Here is a 21,814-nt window from a genome sequence, read left to right as displayed (position 1 = left end):
TTTTCTATACTTCTGAGGCATAAGCAATTAGGAAATAACACTTACTACCCAGGAACAAAAATTGTGTTACATAGTGTAATGAAGATACAATTGTACACTACTACCAATACATGGCTAATAATAAAAAGGAACTGCTTGAGTCAACATTACACGATGCCAAGGAGGAGCTCAAACCCAGCGGACCATTCTGCAGCACCACAGTTTTATTGCCAAGGTGCAACTTCACCAAATCAAGACACTGACGATGAATTGAAATGAATGTGAAGCTATACTTCAGGAAGATTTCTCAGAACACTTCCCTATAAAGCAGCAAGCTGAAATAATGTTAGCTCCCTTGATAACAAAAGGAGTGCCTCTGTTTCCAGCAGTTCTCACAGCTCAGTCTGTTAGTACTTCTTATGTTGTGCTCAGTGATGAACGGCAACATGACACATTTGCAGTTGTTTACTACAATCAGGCTATTCTTGATGAAGTCTCAACTTCAGCCAACATCTCTAACTGGCACATCTTTTCTGATGGTGCTGCGAGCCAATTTAAAAACAGATTCATCTTGTCCACCCTTACCATGCTGAGCAATGTACACTGTAGTCTGCATCGAGCTGATTGGAGCTTTTTTGCCACAGCACGCGGCAAAGGGCCAGTTGCTGGAGTTGCAGGTAAAGTAAAGCGTGCAGTTTGGAGGCACATTCTGCAAAAGCATGCTTTTGTCAACACAGCAGAAGAATTTGGTAAGGTGGCAAAAGAAGCATGCCCAAATGTGAGCATCATTTATATTACAAAGCATGTGGAGCATAAAGACATACTTCACAGAGCAAACACCACCAGGAACATCTTGACACAAACAAGAACAAGACAGCTTACATTTCTAGGACATATTTTAAGGAGGAATGGGTTGGAAAACCTGAGCCTAACTGGGAAAATTGAAGGGAAGAGAGCGAGAGGGAGACAGAGGCAAGAATATCTGGCCGGAATACTGGTGGAGCTAGGAGAGAGATGGAAAGCATGTGAAGTACTGCAGTTGGAAGCAGACAGGACAAGGTGGCGGAAAATGATAATGATGATGAGGTCTGCACAGTTCTGGTGTAATAACATGCCTTATTACTGTGTTATTACATTATAAAAAGGAGGGCTGTTCTGGCTTTCTCTTTTGGTCAGTGAAAATATTTGCAGTCTGTGTTGTGTGTCAGGTAGGATTGTGTCTGATGGTTTGATTTACTTTGTTTAAAATGAAGTGAAAGCCTAAAGGAGTTTCATGTTAAGCTGAGGATCTGTTTCTATCCCTCACTGCCAGGGGTGGAATCAAGGGGAAATGAATCCCAAGTGTGAAGATATTAGAGTCGGTATTTCCCAGCATGCAACCCTGTATCTGGCGGCACGCTGTGTCTGCTGGTTTTCGTTCCAACGCAGCACACAATTGCTTAATTGAACCATATCAACAAACAAAGAGCTTGAAAATAACGGGAACATGCCCAGTGGATCACTTTATTAGTTCAGTAAAGGGTTTGATGACCTAATTGAGCGCTGCGTTGGAACGAAAACCAGCAGACACGGTGCTGCCAGGATCAGGGTTAGGAAACACTGTATTAGACAATGTCAAGGTATTACTCTCTATCTCCATCTTTTGGTCACAGAGTGTAGTGCAGTCTGTGCTGCTGGGCTGTGGAATTACTCTCTCCCTCTTGTGGTCACAGAGTGTAGTGCAGTCTGTACTGCTTGGCTGTGGAATTGCAACAGAAATCCCTTCCCATGCAGGTGGAATGACATGCTGTAACCTCTATGCTGACACACACTGATGTGAGTCTGCAGGAATAACTGGGGTGTGGTACAGACAGCTTACAGCAACTCTCAGAGAGGAGAGCAAGGGGAGAATCATTGTGTTTAAAATGCTGGCCTGCTAAAGGGACATTTTAACATTCTTTAACATTCACTGTCAGGGGTGGAAGTTGCAGACATTGAGATATTAGAGTCAGGGCTTCCCAGCATGCATCACTGTGAGCAGTTCCTTCCTCCAGACAGAGATCACACTGTAGATGACTGGATGTGAGGAGCTTTGTGTTAATAATGGGAGAACTGGGCTGACTGGGGAGGTAACTGCTGCCTATTTCAATTGTCTTATTACTGCGTTATTCAATTTCAATTGTATTATTACTGTGTTATTACATTATGGACAGCAGTGGTGCTCTGGCTCCCTCTTGTGGTCAGTGTGAATGATGGCAGTGTGTGCAGCTTGGCAGGGCACTGATGCCTGTTTCCAGGCTATACAAACACAGAGAGGGATTCAATCAAACACTAAGTTCACAGTTTAATAGAAGAGTGGATTGGTTCTATTTGTATATGTGTTCTAAGTGCTGCACTTCTGTTTCAATAAGTGTCACAGACAGTTCTATGAGATCTGAGCTATGAACACAGGTGGGACTTGATAGGGTTGGGTGACTCACATTACAGTTAGATTATCCTTCCTGTAGTTTTATGTTTAGCCTCTCAGTGCTTTCCTGCTCTCTAGGAGGGGTATTAGAAATCTGCCTGTTCACAATGAACTGGCCCATAAGTGTTGAGACATGTGTGCCAGGGAGCTGCTGCACACATAAGGAATGAAGGAGACCAGGTGGGTAACAAGGATGACACAGGAGGCAAGACAATGAAGAATAAACTGTCTTCAATAACGCTGATGTGCTGCTCCTGAATAAAAAATAAGAATTCATTCAGGAATTTAGATAACATCATTTTTTCTTATTATAATATATGAGTTAGATAAAGAAGCCTCACACACTCAATCTTCCATCTATTTGAGGTGCATACCATGTTAATATATACAATTGCATTTAAAGAATGGTTGCACAATCAGAAGTACGTTCCTTTCATTTCATTTCAAGCAAGATAAAAAGTCAGTTCTCTCAATCCAGTGTGTGAGAGGTTTGTGTTTCACAGCGGTTGAGACAGGCAGGCAGGCAGGTGAGAGGCAGAGAGGGAGGCACAGAGACACAGGCACTCAGGATTTATTCACACACACACTCACGTGACGCTACCAGCTATGGGAACTCATGGAGGACATACAGCCCAGTGTACAAAAAGCAAAGCAAAACATCCAGAAAGTCCAAATCAAAGTTTCAGTGAAGGCGACGTGCGCTGCTCCTCTAAACGGAGGCCCCGCTCACACAAGTCCTGTGGCTTTGCACAGTCAAAAATATAAAGCCAGACTCCACACAGACACAAACAGCCTGATTTTAAAAGAGGCAAAATAAGAACTACAGTAGGTCGCGCAGTGATTTCCAAAAGCTGATGTGGGGCACTGAGTTTATGGCTTTCAATGGGTTTCTATTAAACGAGTCGTGTAAACACTTAGTGAACCTTCAACACATCGAAATAAAGGGATCTGGAAACATTGAAATCACTTTGTGATTTAATTATTAGTTTGCTGCTTTTAAACATCAGGCTGAAAGTGTATATAATACACATCTCTGCAATATTGTGATTCAGGCTTTACTGTTCTCCTTGTTTAATATGTTGTCTAGTGGATCATAACATATACAACAACACTGCCATCAATACTGTATTAAACAAAGCATGAATCACCTTTCATTGGTTATAAATAACTCATTCTAAATAGATCACTATTAATTAAATAGATTATCAATAACTGAACAAAATATTACATACATTAATGAAAAAAACAACGAAATTATAAAGGAGGCCAAATTCTAAATGATAAAAGCTGCCAAATCCAGTTCCTCACTCATCCCAATTGGTGACAGTGTATTCAGGGGGTGTGTCCAAAAAGACTCCCATTGAAGTCATTTTGTATGTAGGTCTCCACCTCTACGATTCACAATCACTTTTTCAATGCCAATCCATCTGAAAGCAGGGACGTTATGGCTCCTCTCCATGAAATGTTTTGCTGCAGGTGAAGTTTCATCTTTTTGTCTAATTGCACTCTTGTGCTCACTCAGATGAATTTTTAATTGTTGAAGTTTTCCCAACATATCCTTTCCCACACGGGCATGACAACAAGTAAAGCACATTAGTACTGGTGCATGTAATACAAGAATTAATCTTGAAACGTTTACCTGTAGTGGGATGAACGCAGAATCACATCGAGTCAAATTCTCTGCATTATTTATTTCCTTTAAGGGAAATACAGTGTGTGATTTTCTTTATTTTCACTTTGTATTTTAGTTTCAGTATCTTTATCTTTTCCTTACTGCAGAGTAATCAATAATTATATTTTCATTTTCATTTGAAATTAAATTAGTAAATATAAATCCAATGACAGCCCTTCAGCCTCTGCAATGTATTAGAATACATGAATAATCAAGATATTTACCAGATTGATCTTGTATTTTATTTTGAGCCCTTGTTATTGAGCTCAGTGTGTTTGTGTGCAGTTGAGCTCCTCCACAGGCCGTGTCTCGTTTCATTGCCTTCACCATCAGCACCTGCAGTAGGTCCCAGCTGCAGCAGTGCAGTCGCTGTGCAGTCCTGCTGAGGGAGGTATTTGTACGGGTGTGTATCACTGTGTGAACACAGCTCTACTGCTGGGGTTGTGTACACTTTGACAGTAGTAATCTCCTGCATCTTCAGCCTGGACTCCACTGATGGTCAGAGTGAAGTCAGTCCCAGATCCACTGCCACTGAAACGAGTTGGGATCCCAGACTCAAGGGTACTTGCATAATAGATCAGGAGTTTAGGAGCTTCTCCAGGTTTCTGTTGGTACCAGGCTAGGCAGTCATTACTACTGTAGCAACTGCCCACAGCACTGCTGACTTTACAGCTCAGAGCGACTGTGTCTCCTGGGAGAACAGATTTCACTGCTGGAGTCTGAGTCACAGTATACTGTCCACTGGATTCTGAAAATAATAAATAACCATACTGAAGAAAATAGTAATGATTGAATTAATTATGAAAACAATTATATGGCAAGACCTTTTCTTTTCTTTTTTGTGCCTGTTTTACTTTTGACACTTTTGTAAATTATCCAAAAAACAGATATTTTATGTAAATGCATTTCTCTAAATGATTCTTACCCTGAGTGTAGATGACAAGCGCCCAGATGAAGATGCTGATAAAAGTCATTGTTGTTGTGGATTCTGTTGCCATGAAGGGCAGCTCTCAATCATGAAGTGTTAAACTCACAGGTCTATAAACACTCCCAGAGCACTGAAGCATGTGCTGCCAATGTAAAGTGTCTTTTCTATGCAAATTGTCTTCCTTGGCACAGCAGCCACTTGTAGCCAAGCAGTGGTGTAAACACAGGCTTTGTGCTGTGTGTTCTGACAGAGCAAGATTAGCAGTTTAGCATGAACACTCCCTGGACAGCAGGACTAGACAAAGAACAGCTTTAATAGGAACATATGAGGAGAGCCAATCAGCCGAGCCCTTATTCCACTCAACACAGCTGGAATGGAGTCAAGTGTGGAGTGTGTGTTTAAAGCAGTACTTGTACAGTGTGTTCAGACAGAGCAAGATTAGTAACTGCCCTGGCATTTACACTCCCAGGACAGTGGGATTATACAATAGAGTCCAGCAATTAAGAGTAGCATTGGAACCTGATTAGCACAGTCCTTAATGCACTCATTAAAGTGTAATGCAGCAGTAAATAAGATTGGATGGATTGGCAGTTAGCTCATTTGTGAATGGTCCCTGCTCTGCTCACAGCATCACAAGTGCGCTGCCCTATTTACTGAATGTTGTGACAGTACATACCACCTGCTTTACAAACACGGTATTTGAACACGCGCCAAGGACCCAAACATTTTAGCACCCTTCAGTGAATAATGGCTTGAATATCAAGTCCCTCCCTCGCGGTATTTCTGATGTAATGTGCATACATTTACCAACCATTAACATCATGAATTATATTGAAATGACCCGCATGCGGTACTTTTCCCTCGCATTGTTCACCACGGGTTAGGTTGCTCTTCACTGCTTGGTGAATGCAGCAGGTGTACACAGCAGCACACGGTACAGAGCCTCACTGCGTGTTAACACAGTACCGCTGTGTGATAAATGAGGTCCTTACACTTTGATGCTGGTAGCTCCTCACTGTTGTGGGCAATGTTAGGAACTGCAGTCTGTGATGTTTAAGGCATTTTCAGCTGCGTTCAAAAACTAAAGGCATAATGTGCCACCTAATATATCCTTCAAGCCCCTCAAGTGAAATACACAGCAATGGAAAAGTTATTTTATTTGTATTTAATGTGTTTATTTGATATTATTAGATGCAGCAATGTTTATATCAGTATGCCAGTAAAGCTTTTAATAACTGCTGGGGATGAAATCAAAGAGAGAATAATTCACTGCTACTACATTATGGACAGCATGCTCCCTTTGTGGTCAATGTCGATAATTACTGCATGTTTTGTTTGTTTGAGTTGCGTTTTAATATAACTTCTTAAGGAATTAATGAAATAATAAGTCCTATTTGTTTCTGACTCCCCTTGAAGCCCCTAGACTGCTGTGTGGTGTTTAACACGTGTGTAATTCTTCAGTAAAGTCACTGTCTCAGCTGATACACAGCACTGTCTCCAGCCCCTCCTCCCTCTGGCTCTTTAATGAGTTCAGAGTGAGGGGGAGACCAGTGACGTGCCCAGCCTGGGCTCTGGGAGAAGCTCGGAGCTTCAGCCCCTTTTCTGTTGGTCTGCTGGAGGTTCTGCACCGGACAGCTCCCTCTGACTCACTCCATGGGAGAGGCTAAGGGAGGAGAGGAAGGATGAAAGAGAAGATTGAAGCCCTTCAGCATGTATATCTCACACATAAATAAGATCAACAACAGAGTAAAAGAGAATAGTTAAAAGAAAAACAGCCAGCTGCATCATCTGTAAACAAAGGAAATCTATGGATAATAATTAGGGAATCCAATCCCGGATTCACTGATCTTTTTCTGATACAGAAATCCCTGGATTGGAAACATAAAATCCGGGAATTCGGGAGTCAGGATATTTTGGAAATGAATTTTTTTTTTTATTATTTAAAAAACGAGAGTGCCTTTGACCTCGACGTGATTTGAACACGTAGCCTTTTGAGCTGGAGTTCAACGCGCTACTGTTGCGCCATGAAGTCCTCGCATAGTGAGTGTTTGTGAGCCCCTAATAAGCTAATTTGTAAAAGTTAGTAAAGAGTTGCGCTAACATAACGAAGCTAAATTTGAACTCCTAGCTGGTACAACGAGAGAGGACGAGAGGGCGGGGCAGAGAAGGAGGGGGAGACGCTGCTAGGCAACCGGCTCGTGAACATTCCGCTCATCTGAGGAGAGACCGTTAGGATTTAAAAATGCGAACGTTCCGAGCGGCGTTAGGCGCTTCGTTAAATTAACACACCGTTGCTGGCATTTGAATATAACCATATTTTAAATACTCAAATAGGACTGTATTAAAAAATATATGTTTTTCAAAGTAATATGTTATTTGGAATATTAAAACAATCAAATTAAATAACACATGTTTGGACACCAAAATATTGTTCTTCCTCATAACGTGTTAGAAAATGTAAACAGCAGTTGGAGAATGCCGAAGTCGATCATCCTAGCATGTTAAACGAGGGCATTTCTCCTGTAAGCTGCGTCTAGTAATAGATGGTTTATACTGTTCTCAATGGTCCACATACCAGCCTGAGACCACGATCCAGTGGTCGACGGAGATGTTTTTCAAAGTAATATGTTATTTGGAATTTTAAAACAATCAAGTTAAATAACATGTTTGGACACAAAATATTTTTCAGTGACGTTAACAAGTAGTCTGTTTACAACAAAAATGCAATCTGTGTTAGGAACACTATTTTAGTTCGATTTAAAATGGAAATTAAAATGGTATTGAGTGCTGAAATTTATTATTTTTAAAAATAAGTAAAAGTCAACTTTTAGAAGTGGGATTTGAACCCACGCCTCCATTCAGAGACCAGAACACACAATTCTTTAGAAAGACAGAGTCCTTGAGTCTGGCGCCTTAGACCACTCGGCCATTCTGACAAGCTGAGTTTGTTAATGTAGAAAACCGCATTATTTATTTCAGCACACACTAGGGGGTCGTATCAAGGCCAGATTGGGTTTATTACGCACATACCAACTGATGCTCTATGAATGATGTTAAGACAATTCTAAAAAAAAGAAACGGATTGAAGTCAACCCAAAAAAGTAAGATTATTTATTTCAATATCGTTATAGCTATAAACGATGCATGCTTTTTACAATAGCAATTGCTATTTGACAATGACCAATAAGTAATTTTGTTGCAATACTGTATACAATGTGAACAGAATCAGACTTTGCTCCGTTGTCTCGAAGAAACATCTTCAATTTGTATTTAAAAAGGACGTACAACGTGGGGCTCGAACCCACGACCCTGAGATTAAGAGTCTCATGCTCTAGCGACTGAGCTAGTCGGGCTGACTTTTTGAAGTTTCTTTCACTGTAACCAACTGAGCTATTAATTTGTCATCTTATTTGAGAAAATAGTGAATGACAGAACCAAAGATTCCAAATATAATCCACTGAACTGTAGCTTTCTTATCATAATGAAAACAGATTACACATGACCACAGTTCTGTATCAAAATTAAGTCGTAAGTATATGGTTTCCATTGTAGCTATTTACACACACTGCTCTGTTGTCTCCCAGGGTGTTATCTAACAAAACGACATATGCTGTGCTGCCATAATTGATTACATAGACTTTCCTGCCCCGTGTTGCTTTCTTCTTAGATGTGATCTCAGGTTCTGATGAGTTCTGCTCACTCGATCACGTTCTGCAGCATCTCGCCTTGCTCATCACTCCCGTATGCTTTGGCTGCTTAACAGGTTGGTCTCTGTGGCGCAATCGGTTAGCGCGTTCGGCTGTTAACCGAAAGGTTGGTGGTTCAAGCCCACCCAGGGACGATGTTTTTTGCATTTCTTAATCACATTAGAAAATGGCACGCTGATACGCTGTTATTTCATCCAATTACGCTGAAGAATAAATGTGCTCTGTTTTTTTAGTTCAAAATAATACAAAACCAATATCGTCTTGTTGTTTGCCAAAACCCGGGATCGAACCAGGGACCTTTAGATCTTCAGTCTAATGCTCTCCCAACTGAGCTATTTCGGCGTGACTAGACTGATGTTTTGAGATAGCATTCTTTTTGGCAATCCAGTAAACCTGTAATGAAAAACGTTCAACAGCTCGGCAACACCATAACAGAATCCGATGCCTTTACAAATGCTTTTCGAAACTGTTAAGTTTTCTCCCAAATGCGGTTCTCAAAAAATGTTTTTTTTTTTTTTTTTTTTTGTATTCCTTCCAGAGTAAGTCCAAAAGGCAAACACTGGAACTGGTTGCCTGAAAGTGCCGCGCTTGAACTGCCTCAAGAAACGCTTAGCTCTAAAACGTGTACATAGAAAGTCTATTAACATCTTTAACACAATCATCTGTATTCCAATAGCGGTTAATCCACAGGGTGATCAATAAAGTGACTGCTGGCTTTGTTTAAATATTAACGAGATGTTTTCAGGATTCACGCGTATTCTGAACAAGCACAATAGAATATGGTAGTGAAAGGACAAGCAAATAACAGGTTTATTGGCTCTGGTCTTGTATCATCACCCTGACTACTGTCCGTAAGAAAGTGGCATTAATAAAAACGTCATTATGCAAAGTTCCCAATGCGCAAATACGCAGCATATTTAAACTTCTTCACAATCTTAAACCTTCCCAAATGAATTTCAAATACTTACTGAAAGGTTACGCACATTTTCACTATCTCATGCAAGGAAGTGTTAATATGACTTTATTACCCAACTGTGTCAATGAAGACTGGTTAACAGTAATTTCGGATTCACTTTAGTTTATTGTGCTGTATCAAATGAAACATAAAAATGAATCGCAATATAATAAATATCTGTTTGATCGCTATACAATCAATATGTTATATAGGCTAAATTGTATAAATAAATGACCGGAAACAGTCAAATTCAAACACGTTAAAAAATGAAATAGTGCGGAATAAAAACAAAGGCGGCTTTGACCTCGACGTGATTTGAACACGCAACCTTCTGATCTGGAGTCAGACGCGCTACCGTTGCGCCACGAAGTCCAGGTGTAATGGCAGCTTGTTATGCAATGCTAGAGTGTACAGCAAGCATGCCAAACACATGGTAATGCCGACGCTGATACTAGGAAAACACGCGGTATCACCAGGGTCATGGGAAACAGCCGACTCAATACTTGTTCGTAGCCAGCAGGGCTATGAAGTTGTCGGAAGTGTTTTTGATTCGCAGATTTAAAAGTAAAGAAAACATAAAACAATACGATTTGCTTTTAGAAATTTCATTATTTGAAACGTGGCATAAACACAGTTGTATTGGCTGGGAATCATATGCCTGTGTTTATTTATTTATTTTCTGCACGTATTCATTAGTATTGTGTGAATATTTTATTTAAATCGTGTGTGAACATTTTATTTAGATCGTTTTTTTTTTTCTTTTCATAATTTTCATAATTTTCTGTTTGCTTTGCACTGTGTTTTTGCTGTGTTGATTATTATTTGTCTGTTTTGTTTGGTGCACGGGTGAAACGGAGTTCGTAATTAAAGTATTTTTTGTTTTGTTTATCATAAGCACTGTGCACACGGACCTCAGGTCCCGCCCCAAACAATTGCAGGTACCTGTACACACCTGGAATTAGAAGGGCTTTGAGGTATAAAAAGGGTGAGGAACTAAGAGACTGGGAGCATGGAACTAGGAGATACCGGAATAGGAAAGAGAGAGAAGCTGAGGGAAGTAAACGAAAATAAAGAGGACGAGATTAGACAGCGAGTGGTTGGGGTTTTTTTTTGTGCACGGACAGTGTCAGTTTCGTTTTGTTATTTTTTCTCGTAGACTCACTCTGGGAGGACTGCGGAATTTGGTGATTGAAGACATTTGAAAAGAGGTACTGACAAGAACCTTTGCGTTCGTGGTTTATATCAGGATATCAGGATCTCTCCTGAGGACTTCAGCTGAAGTGCAGCACCCTATGGAGAGGGCTGCCCAAACAGGCGTCTGGACAGGAGCCCTAAGAGGAGGTCTGGACCAGAGAGTGGATGACGTATGGTTAAGTGAACAAATACACATTAAAATGCATCTAATGCTCAAAAATAAAACAATAATTCAAATAAACAAACTGTGCAAAAAAGGAAAACCAATCCAATTAAAATTCAAAAATCATAAGTGATAACACTGAATAAAATAATAATCAACACATTCGTCACCCGTGACATTACCACCACTGCGATCTTGAAAATGTTTGTATGCCACAGAATTTAAGATCTGAAACGGAATGTTTGGCATCTACAAAATGTCTAGCTAGTGGTGGATGAATATATTTTCTCCTAATTGAACTTTTATGCTCGCTCATTAATGCGCAATTGTAACTGTCTAGTAGTTTTACCATCATATTGCAAATGGCTAGGACAAGAAATCACATTAATGACATGAGCTGAAGCACAATCACTTGTAAGATACTGTACTCTTTTTTTTCGTTGTATGGCTTGTACATTTTCTTAGTTTTAAATGTATTATCACAGGCGGTACACTTACGATTTGGAAAAAATCCAGTAGATTTATCCAGTACACCTTGATCTCTCGAACATCTAAACGAGTCAGCCCTTAATAAAGACCGTCCGTGTTCATTTCGGCGTTTATGACATTGTCTATACACAACAGCTCTTATGTAATCCTATTGGTATCGAATCGATCGCAATTAATGTGTTCCATGTTTCCAGTCAGTTTGATAGTTTTAATACTGTATTACATTCTGAATATGAATAGAGCTGAATTGTTAATTGTTGATAATACTTAGAATACCAGATACATATTTAGCATTAAAAAGCAATACATGTGATTTATTTAAACAGTCGTTCATTATTTTGTGTATCAGCGGCCACACAAAGCTGAGCGCAGTGCGGTATACTGTAATGATGCTCCAGTCAGTCTGTCCGGACTGCACCTGAACCATCTTAAAAACACGAAGCCCCTAAGAAGCTAATTTGTAAAAGTTAGTAAAGAGTTGCGCTAATATAACGAAGCTAAATTTGAACTCCTAGCTGGTACAACGAGAGAGGACGAGAGGGCGGGGCAGAGAAGGAGGGGGAGACGCTGCTAGGCAACCGGCTCGTGAACATTCCGCTCATCTGAGGAGAGACCGTTAGGATTTAAAAATGCGAACGTTCCGAGCGGCGTTAGGCGCTTCGTTAAATTAACACACCGTTGCTGGCATTTGAATATAACCATATTTTAAATACTCAAATAGGACTGTATTAAAAAATATATGTTTTTCAAAGTAATATGTTATTTGGAATATTAAAACAATCAAATTAAATAACACATGTTTGGACACCAAAATATTGTTCTTCCTCATAACGTGTTAGAAAATGTAAACAGCAGTTGGAGAATGCCGAAGTCGATCATCCTAGCATGTTAAATGAGGGCATTTCTCCTGTAAGCTGCGTCTAGTAATAGATGGTTTATACTGTTCCTAATGGTCCACATCCCAGCCTGAGACCACGATCCAGTGGTCGACGGAGATGTTTTTCAAAGTAATATGTTATTTGGAATTTTAAAACAATCAAGTTAAATAACATGTTTGGACACAAAATATTTTTCAGTGACGTTAACAAGTAGTCTGTTTACAACAAAAATGCAATCTGTGTTAGGAACACTATTTTAGTCCGATTTAAAATGGAAATTAAAATGGTATTGAGTGCTGAAATTTATTATTTTTAAAAATAAGTAAAAGCCAACTGTCAGAGGTGAGATTTGAACCCACGCCTCCATTCAGAGACCAGAACACACAATTCTTTAGAAAGACAGAGTCCTTGAGTCTGGCGCCTTAGACCACTCGGCCATTCTGACAAGCTGCGTTTGTAAATGTAGAAAACCGCATTATTTATTTCAGCACACACTAGGGGGTCGTATCAAGGCCCGATTGGGTTTATTACGCACATACCAATTGATGCTCCATGAATGATGTTAAGACAATTCTTAAAAAAAGAAACGGATTGAAGCCAACCCAAAAAAGTAAGATTATTTACTTCAATATCGTTATAGCTATAAACGATGCATGCTTTTTACAATAGCAATTGCTATTTGACAATGACCAATAAGTAATTTTGTTGCAATACTGTATACAGAATCAGACTTTGCTCCGTTGTCTCGAAGAAACATCTTCAATTTGTATTTAAAAAGGACGCACAACGTGGGGCTCGAACCCACGACCCTGAGATTAAGAGTCTCATGTTCTACCGACTGAGCTAGCAGGGCTGACTTTTCGAAGTTTCTTTCACTGTAACCAACTGAGCTATTAATTTGTCATCTTATTTGAGAAAATAGTGAATGACAGAACCAAAGATTCCAAATATAATCCACTGAACTGTAGCTTTCTTATCATAATGAAAACAGATTACACATGACCACAGTTCTGTATCAAAATTAAGTCGTAAGTATATGGTTTCCATTGTAGCTATTTACACACACTGCTCTGTTGTCTCCCAGGGTGTTATCTAACAAAACGACATATGCTGTGCTGCCATAATTGATTACATAGACTTTCCTGCCCCGTGTTGCTTTCTTCTTAGATGTGATCTCAGGTTCTGATGAGTTCTGCTCACTCGATCACGTTCTGCAGCATCTCGCCTTGCTCATCACTCCCGTATGCTTTGGCTGCTTAACAGGTTGGTCTCTGTGGCGCAATCGGTTAGCGCGTTCGGCTGTTAACCGAAAGGTTGGTGGTTCAAGCCCACCCAGGGACGATGTTTTTTGCATTTCTTAATCACATTAGAAAATGGCACTCTTTTACGCTGTTATTTCATCCAATTACGCTGAAGAATAAATGTGCTCTGTTTTTTTAGTTCAAAATAATACAAAACCAATATCGTCTTGTTGTTTGCCGAAACCCGGCATCCAACCAGGGACCTTTAGATCTTCAGTCTAACGCTGTCCCAACTGAGCTATTTCGGCGTGACTAGACTGATGTTTCGAGATAGCATTCTTTTTGGCAATCCAGTAAACCTGTAATGAAAAACGTTCAACAGCTCGGCAACACCATAACAGAATCCTGACAAGCTGTGTTTATTACAGTATAAAACCGCATTATTTATTTCAGTACAGACTAGGGTTGTCTATTGTATCAAGGGCCGATTGGGTTTATTACGCACTTACCAGCTGTTGCTCCATGAAAGATGTAATGACAACTGTAAAAAAAAGAGACGGATTGAAGCCAACCCAAAAAAGTAAGATTATTTATGTCAGTATTGTTATAGCTATACACGATGCATACATTTTACAATAGCAATTGCTATATGACAATGACCAATAAGTAAGTAATTTTGTTGCAATACTGTTTACATTGTGAACAGAATCATACATTGCTCCGTTGCCTTCGAAGAAACATCTTCAATTTGTATTTAAAAAGAACACCTAACGTGGGTCTCGAACCCACGACCCTGAAATTAAGAGTTTCCTGCTTTACCAACTGAGCTAGCCAGGCTGACTGGTTGACGTTTCTTTCACTCTCACCAACTGAGCTATTAATTTGTCATTTTATTTGAGAAAATACTGAACGACAGAACCAAAGATTCTAAATATAATCCACTGGACGTCACCAGAAACAGCTTTGATGACACAAAGTCGTATGACACGAACCCTAAGAATTTTATATCAGATTCATTGTCGCTTAGAAACAACTGCAGCCTCCCTGCCTCAATACAAATAATACCAATACAAAAATCAAATTACATGTATTTAAAAATGAATGGTCTTACCCATCTGGAACGATTGGTTCTGCATTTATACAGTATCAACCTTAATCTGAGTTGAGAGGCACCCAACCTGTGGAGGATTTTAAATGTGAGGGGATGTGAATAGAGTCAAATACATTTGCATCATTGTGTATATATATATATATATATATATATATATATATATATAATGTATGTATATGTGTGTGTTCATATTTCAAGTAACTATAGCTTTATTTTTTTTATTTTTTTAATACTTTTTTTTATTTTATAACTGTAGCTTTATTATCATAATGAAAACACATTACACATGACCACACTTCTGTAACAAAATGACAATAACAAAGACGATCCCATAGCGGGAGTCGAACCCGGGCCACCTGGGTGAAAACCAAAAATCCTAACTGCTAGACCATATGGGAAAATAAATACCACAATCATGGACATGCAACAGTAGCTAGTATACCGTACAATGATTGATATATTTCATTACAAACTACAAATGAAAGCAAACCAAGCCATTTATATTTATTCTAAATTAATACAAACTCTTCAATTACTAAAAAACTATAAAAAAAAAATCTCCCTTTGTGCTTCTCGGAAGACATAGGAAGGCACAGTGCAGTTTTTCAGTCTGGGGAATATTACAAATTAGCAGACTGTGCTTTAAAATATACATGTAGGGCAGGTGTCTCTGTTACAAAGACCTGTCACACTGTATTTATCTCCATAATGCGTTGGGACTAAATATGTAGATACATTAAAACTAATTTGAGAATGCGGGCATCGATCCTGCTACTTTTCACATGCTAAGCGAGCGCTCGACCATTTGAGCTAATTCCCCTTGAATTGTGTCAGTAATTCTCATAGGCTACATCGCAGCTTGATACGAGCAATTGGACTGAAACAGCTGCAGGAAGGTTCTCTGTCCAGTGTAGGAACTGTTAGATCCTGAAACTCTTGTGTCAGCAAATCCCTCATCTTTCTCCAATTCAATAAACAGGTCAGAGCCAGCCCCCAACCTCTCAAACATGGCACCGTCGTCATGGAGAACTGATTGTACAAATACTCCACACAAATTAGTTCCCCTGCAAAAAAAAAAAAAAAAAAGTGTACTTGTAATTAAGAAATCCCTCTATGTTATAATTATTTATGAAAGATTATAAAAATCAAACACTGCTACCAACTCCTGTGTGGAATTTCAGAGAAAATTGCGCTAATAATTTAGAAGCTTTATTCCTATATTTTTAATGGTAATACTGACAATCCTTTATCAAGTTCACTGTACCTGTGTATTTGCATGGTCCAGTATAAGAAGGTACGATTTTTCTGGAGTTCTTGGTAGCTCAGTTCAGCACCAGTCATCAGAGCTGAAAAACAACAGTAATAGGTACCTGGTATGGTAACTGGACCACATATCATTTACATCAGCTGACTGTTTTTCTCCAAATATAATAATGCCAGTATTTGATATGTGTATACTAAAAGATTCATTATATAACACCCAAGTTCAAATCACACCATAAGTTATAAAAATGCATTGTAATAGATTGTAATAGATAATGAACTTAGCACTGAAAGTGAGACCTATAAAGTAGTTATGTGAAGATCATTATTTTTATAAGCATTAATTCAAATTAGAACTTACATGGTTGACCCTTCTGGGGCGATACCAGTTTATGGATTACTTTGTATCAATCAGGTTGAGCTGCCATCAGCCTTTCTTCTAAACAAGGGTTCCATCTGAACCTGAAAGAGCATTTGTGACAGAATAGCAAGGTTGCAGTTAAACAAAAGACTTCAATTAAACAAATAGCCTAAACACAAAATAGTCACAATGGCCAAATAAAAGGTTTCTACACAAAACAACAAGAAATCAAAAAGGGCTTCACTGGGTGAAAACAAATAAACACTACTATACAATGGCAAAAGGGAAACATTGTTGAAAAAAGAGAGAATATTATTGAAAAAAGCATGGAGTACCCATGTTCACATTTTTTAAGTATTGCTTTCAAAACAAGATCATTTTTCAATGAAAACTAAATTAAACTTAAAAACCTAAAGTTAAATACAGTACTATAACGTTCATGGATACATAATAAAAACAAATGATAGAAAAACACAATGTATCCCATACTATCAATGTACAATGCACTATTCTGGTACTATAATGCAGTACCACCATGATAATACGATTGTACTTTTTATTTCTAAGAAGTCCTGGTATCTACAGTATAATGTAATACTATACCACGGTACTATATGGTACTATTTATTTTACCATGTACGATTTCTGGTGTCCCAGATACAAATATTACAGTACCATTATAACGGACAAATATATTAAATATAATTGCGCTTTGGATAAAACAGTCCCTCAAACAAATTTCTAGCTGTCATAAATATTACATTTTTTAACACTCAGAATTGACACCTATTGTAAAAATGTCAATCGTGTATTTTTATTGATAATATTACAAAACATAGAGTTTACTATCCGCGCATTATTGTTGGCATTTTTTTTTATTTTTGGTGACTATACGTACAGTACTAGTGACAATTAAAATAATACTGTAATAAAATTCTTCTCTTCAGATGATTGTACAGTACTCTAACATACAGGATTAAATGCAGTAAAATAGGGAGCAGAAAAGTGCAAGTAAAGCGCATTAAGTTAGAGTCATAAGTGACCAGAGGGAAAAGAGGAGTTCTACGGGTGTTGAAAGGTATAATAGGACTCTGAAGACTAAAATGTGGAAATATTTTACAGCCTTCAACACTCACAAGTATTTAGATAAGCTAAAAGAAATGGTTCGCTCTTATAATAATTCTTACCATAGAAGTGTTAAAATGAAACCTTCAGAAGTTAATGAAGACAATTCCTTTAAAGTTTTTAAGAATCTATATACTCAGGAATTTCCGTACAAACCACCTAAATTCAAGTTTCAGATTGGGGATGCTGTTAGAGTATCAAAACTAAGGGCCCCCTTTATAAAAGGTCATGAGCAGACATACACGAATGAAATTTTTAATATATACGAACGGTTGCCTAGGAAACCCCCTGTATACAGGCTGAAGGATTATGATGGAGAGAAAATAAATGGGACCTTCTACGAGCTTGAATTACGGAAGATAAAAGAGTTGGAAGATAGACTGTTTACGGTAGAGAAAATCTTAGCCAAGAAAAAAGAAAAAGGTAAAAAGTATTGTCTTATAAAGTGGCGGACAAATTTAACAGCTGGATCGAGGCTAAGCAGTTGCAGGATATTAAGGGGACTCCATCATTGTAGATTTCATTACACCAAGGCTACTGACAAGATGGATCAATCCTCCTTTTATGTGACTCTACCCAGTAACGCCTCAAAGGATATATTTCCAAAGAACACTATAGCCGATTTTACTATACGGTTATCAAAACCTGTGAATCTACAAGGAAAATGGGAAGTTGGATTAGCAGAGATCCAATACTCTTACACGTGGGAAAAAATAAGTGATGCGGAGAATAGATTTTTTACCCGTAATATAGATACGCATGTTAAAACAGTATTTAAAATAGCCGCCGATTATGATTCTGTAAAGGAATTAATAAACGCTATGAATAATGCTTTTAGAGGTAGATTGATCGACATAGAGTTATTATACAAATCTGCAGAAAGAAAAGTTTATATACATGGAGATGCCAAATTGTACCTGTATACAGAGGGTCAATTAGGAAGGATCTTGGGGTTCTATGAAGCCGCCGCTGAGAAAGCTTATAAGAGGTGGTTTTGTCCTGCAGACATTAGAGCAGGATTTTACACTTTGTATGTATACACCGATATAATAACCCATCAAGCAGTGGGGGAGAGCTACGTCCCCCTTCTAAGATGTGTACCTATTAATGGATCCCCCAATGAAATAGTAACAATAACTTATGACAGACCTCATTATGTAGCTGTCAGTAAGAATAGTTTTGACACTATAACTTTGCAACTTAAGACAGATCAAAACAGTCTTGTGCCATTTCGTTTTGGGAAGGTCATAGTGAAGGTCCACTTCAGACCTGTTAAACAGTCTCTTTATATATAATTGAAAAGAATACGAAAATGAGGGTCTATGGAGATTCTAACCCTTATATACAATATTACAAAAATCAAGCTGGAAATGGGATGCCTGGGTTTACTGGGGCTCCGGTAATGTACGGGGCAGGGATCGGGGGTATATTCAGAGGGCTTTTTAGAAAAGCTATGCATTTACTTAGGAGGGGTTTTGATATAGCTAAACCTCATTTAAAGTCAGCGGCTAAAAACATTGTGAAGGACGTGGTGTCGAACTTGATAACATCCTACGCCACTCACAACCATGAGGAGCCCCAATCAGGGTCGGGGCTAATGGTGATGTCAAGAGGCTATAGAAAAAACGTCCCAGTCCTCCAGGAGCTCAAAGCCGATCCCGTAAAAGGGCTAGACGAGCACCTTCTAAAGCATTAAGCAGCAGATCGCGGAGGAAGAGGTCTGTTAAAAAAACGAAGGCTCTTCATAAAAAGAAAACTAGAAACATCTTTTAAAGCATGGCTCTAGTTCATCATTTATCTCAAGAATGTGTAAAATCTGAACTGGATTTATTCACTGTATCTTATACCCAGACAAGTATAGATAAAAGCCTTTATGTTGAAATACCACCGCTCTCTGCCCTTTCGGACACCGCCCCTCTTGAATTTTATATTGCAGGAAACGGGGAGGATTGGGACGGCTCTAGGACTGGCCTTCTGACACTCCCCACAACGTTCGCAAAAACATCTGACGTCACCATCCAGCCCCATCCAGTAGAACTGAGACACAAGCCTTGCTTTAGTCCTATCCCTTCCCAAATGACCAGACAGGGGAATAGCATGAGCCAGCTGCAACAAATCATCCTTAAATGGTTGAGGAATGAGCAACTGGTGACGCACTTCCCCAGTCTGGGGCAATTTGTCAACACGGTACAGGAGGTCTCGAGCGATTTCAAAGTGAGGGTACGTGGCAGCGCGTCTGGGCTCGACCACCTGACCATTAACCATAGCTGCTTGGTCAAAGAGCCTGCCCAGCACATCGTCATGCCCTTGCTCGAGTCGGAAGTCACAGGAACGAGCTAAAAAAATCAGCTCCCATGGCCTGAGCGGAGACAGCCGAGCCAGACCCCTGCGCTCGCTCCGCGGCCTCCCCCCCAGACTCTTCACCAATCGTCCCCACCTGAAACTTCTCAGACCCCCTCCACTGCCAGCCCTCATTCTTAGCAGCCCGGCACTCCTGTTTAGTTTTACGAGGTTTAAATTTATGACAAAACCACTCTGGGTCACGAAAGGAAAAGATCTCTCCAATTACTTCCTCTTTCTTAGCCAATAGGGAGGACGGGGCCGTCAGGGCAGCCAACCAACTCTTGAACTGCCCACAGTCACGTCCCAGAACTACTGGTATTAGCAATCGAGGACACAACCCCACCTGCACCTGCGTCACCTGCTGGCCAATTTTCAACATTATGCTAACCTTGGGATAAGAACGGACATCCCCATGAATACATTTAATATGTACCCGTCCCAATATTTGCTTATGCTCCGGTGAGATTAGGCTCTCCTGTACTAGGGACAGACCACACCATGGGAGAGCCTGGGTTTTTGTACCATCCACTGTCACAGGAATAACAAAACCTGTCTGCTGAAGTGACTGAGGTAATTGAACATGCTTACCTGGTTGGCTGAGGTCACAATCCATCACGGGGGAATCCCGAGTGATGTGGCCCATCTTTCTACACGTCCAACACCTTGGTGGGCTGGTTTCGCACCCTGACGCTTCAACAAGAAGTGGAAATACTGGAGCCATCAAAGGGGCTCGATGGTGAGGTGCCCCTGGGTAACCCCACCCTGCCACAGTTCACGGGCCGGGAGCTCCCACCGACACCCCCCATCCAAATACCTGTCTACCCCTTCCCCCCAGTCCCTTTGCCCTCTCCGGGGCCAGTAATGGGGGCGATACAGTAATCGCGCTCCTTCAAGGCAGTCTTGCTGGCGTTAGCTCCGCTGCCTGATATTGCTCCGCCAACTCGACCGCCCGATCCAAAGTGGCAGGTGCCTGCCGCTGCACTCATAGCTGAGGTCCCGGGGCCAAGCACTCCAGAAAGCGCTCCACCGCAGTCACCCCCACCAACCGGGCTTTGGTGCTCGCATCCGGGTTCAGCCAGCCCATGGCGTAATCTTTTAGATGGTGGGTGATGGTTCTGAGAAACACTCCTCCCGGAACTTTCGCCGATATCCCTCTGGTGTGGCCCCCACGCAATTAAGGATGGTCGCTTTCAGCGTGGGGTAATCCATCATCCTCTCAGGGGATAGCGTTCTCGCTGCAGCCTGTGCCTCCCCCGTCAGCTGGGGCAAGAGGTAGCTAGCCCACTGTGCCTGAGCCCACCCAGCAGAGGACGCCATGGCCTCGAACACCTCTAGGTAGGCTTCAAGTCGATCCTCGGCCATCATCTTTGTGGGTCTCTGTAACCGGGGATCAGGACCTACCGGTCTAGCAGCCCCCTGCACCACAGAAGTTAGGGTCTGGCGCAGGAGGTCCATCATGGCCGCAAAGTGGACGGCATCCATTTCTGCTCCGTTTGTGGGTGCACTGCTTTGTATGGGCAATGCCAGTGAATCCCACATCTCACACCATGTGTGGAAGGGTGTGGGTATTCACTGACAAAGGAGACAGAAGTTGCTGTCGAAACACCGCATAAGTGCTCAGTTTTATTTTGTTTAATCCTATGATTTGTACTGATTTCTTTTTGCCCGCAGAGGGCGCTGTTGTCCGTGGTCTGGCTACCAACTATGGTATCCAGAACCTACGGGAATACCATGTCAGGGTACACAGCACAGTTCAGGTGCACTCGCAGGTGCTCAAAAATAATGAAAACGAAAAGGCAAAAAGAAAAAGGGAAAATAAAACACAGTACTCAAAACTACAAAATAAAGGTGCTGCACTTTGCAGCGTGAATTTCCCGTCGCTACTACCTGTAAGACTCGGGTCTCCGTCCTACTCTTTGCAGTTCCTCAGCTAGGTTTTAAAAACACTATCGGGGTCTG

The 21,814-nt window shown here is 40.4% G+C and overlaps 6 non-coding genes across 6 annotated transcripts; 2 read left to right on the top strand and 4 right to left on the bottom strand.

The window, feature by feature from the left end:
• Nucleotides 1–7,843: 7,843 nt before the first annotated feature.
• Nucleotides 7,844–7,961, bottom strand: trnal-caa (transfer RNA leucine (anticodon CAA)). Its single transcript has 2 exons — nucleotides 7,924–7,961; nucleotides 7,844–7,896 (listed from the first exon to the last, which is right to left on the bottom strand). It is a non-coding gene; the product is annotated as a tRNA-Leu (tRNA).
• An 831-nt stretch (nucleotides 7,962–8,792) lies between these two features.
• On the top strand, nucleotides 8,793–8,866 carry trnan-guu (transfer RNA asparagine (anticodon GUU)). Its single transcript has one exon. It is a non-coding gene; the product is annotated as a tRNA-Asn (tRNA).
• A 135-nt stretch (nucleotides 8,867–9,001) lies between these two features.
• On the bottom strand, nucleotides 9,002–9,074 carry trnaf-gaa (transfer RNA phenylalanine (anticodon GAA)). The gene has a single exon. It is a non-coding gene; the product is annotated as a tRNA-Phe (tRNA).
• Nucleotides 9,075–9,987: 913 nt separating this feature from the next.
• Nucleotides 9,988–10,059, bottom strand: trnaw-cca (transfer RNA tryptophan (anticodon CCA)). The gene has a single exon. It is a non-coding gene; the product is annotated as a tRNA-Trp (tRNA).
• Nucleotides 10,060–12,745: 2,686 nt separating this feature from the next.
• On the bottom strand, nucleotides 12,746–12,856 carry trnal-caa (transfer RNA leucine (anticodon CAA)). Its single transcript has 2 exons — nucleotides 12,819–12,856; nucleotides 12,746–12,791 (listed from the first exon to the last, which is right to left on the bottom strand). It is a non-coding gene; the product is annotated as a tRNA-Leu (tRNA).
• An 822-nt stretch (nucleotides 12,857–13,678) lies between these two features.
• trnan-guu (transfer RNA asparagine (anticodon GUU)) lies at nucleotides 13,679–13,752 on the top strand. The gene has a single exon. It is a non-coding gene; the product is annotated as a tRNA-Asn (tRNA).
• Nucleotides 13,753–21,814: the final 8,062 nt, after the last annotated feature.

This window comes from Acipenser ruthenus, chromosome 35 (assembly GCF_902713425.1).
Source record: "Acipenser ruthenus chromosome 35, fAciRut3.2 maternal haplotype, whole genome shotgun sequence".
Taxonomy (NCBI): Eukaryota; Metazoa; Chordata; class Actinopteri; order Acipenseriformes; family Acipenseridae; genus Acipenser; species Acipenser ruthenus.
The sequence above is the reverse complement of the archived record's forward strand: the minus strand, read 5'-3'. Positions and strand labels throughout refer to the sequence as shown.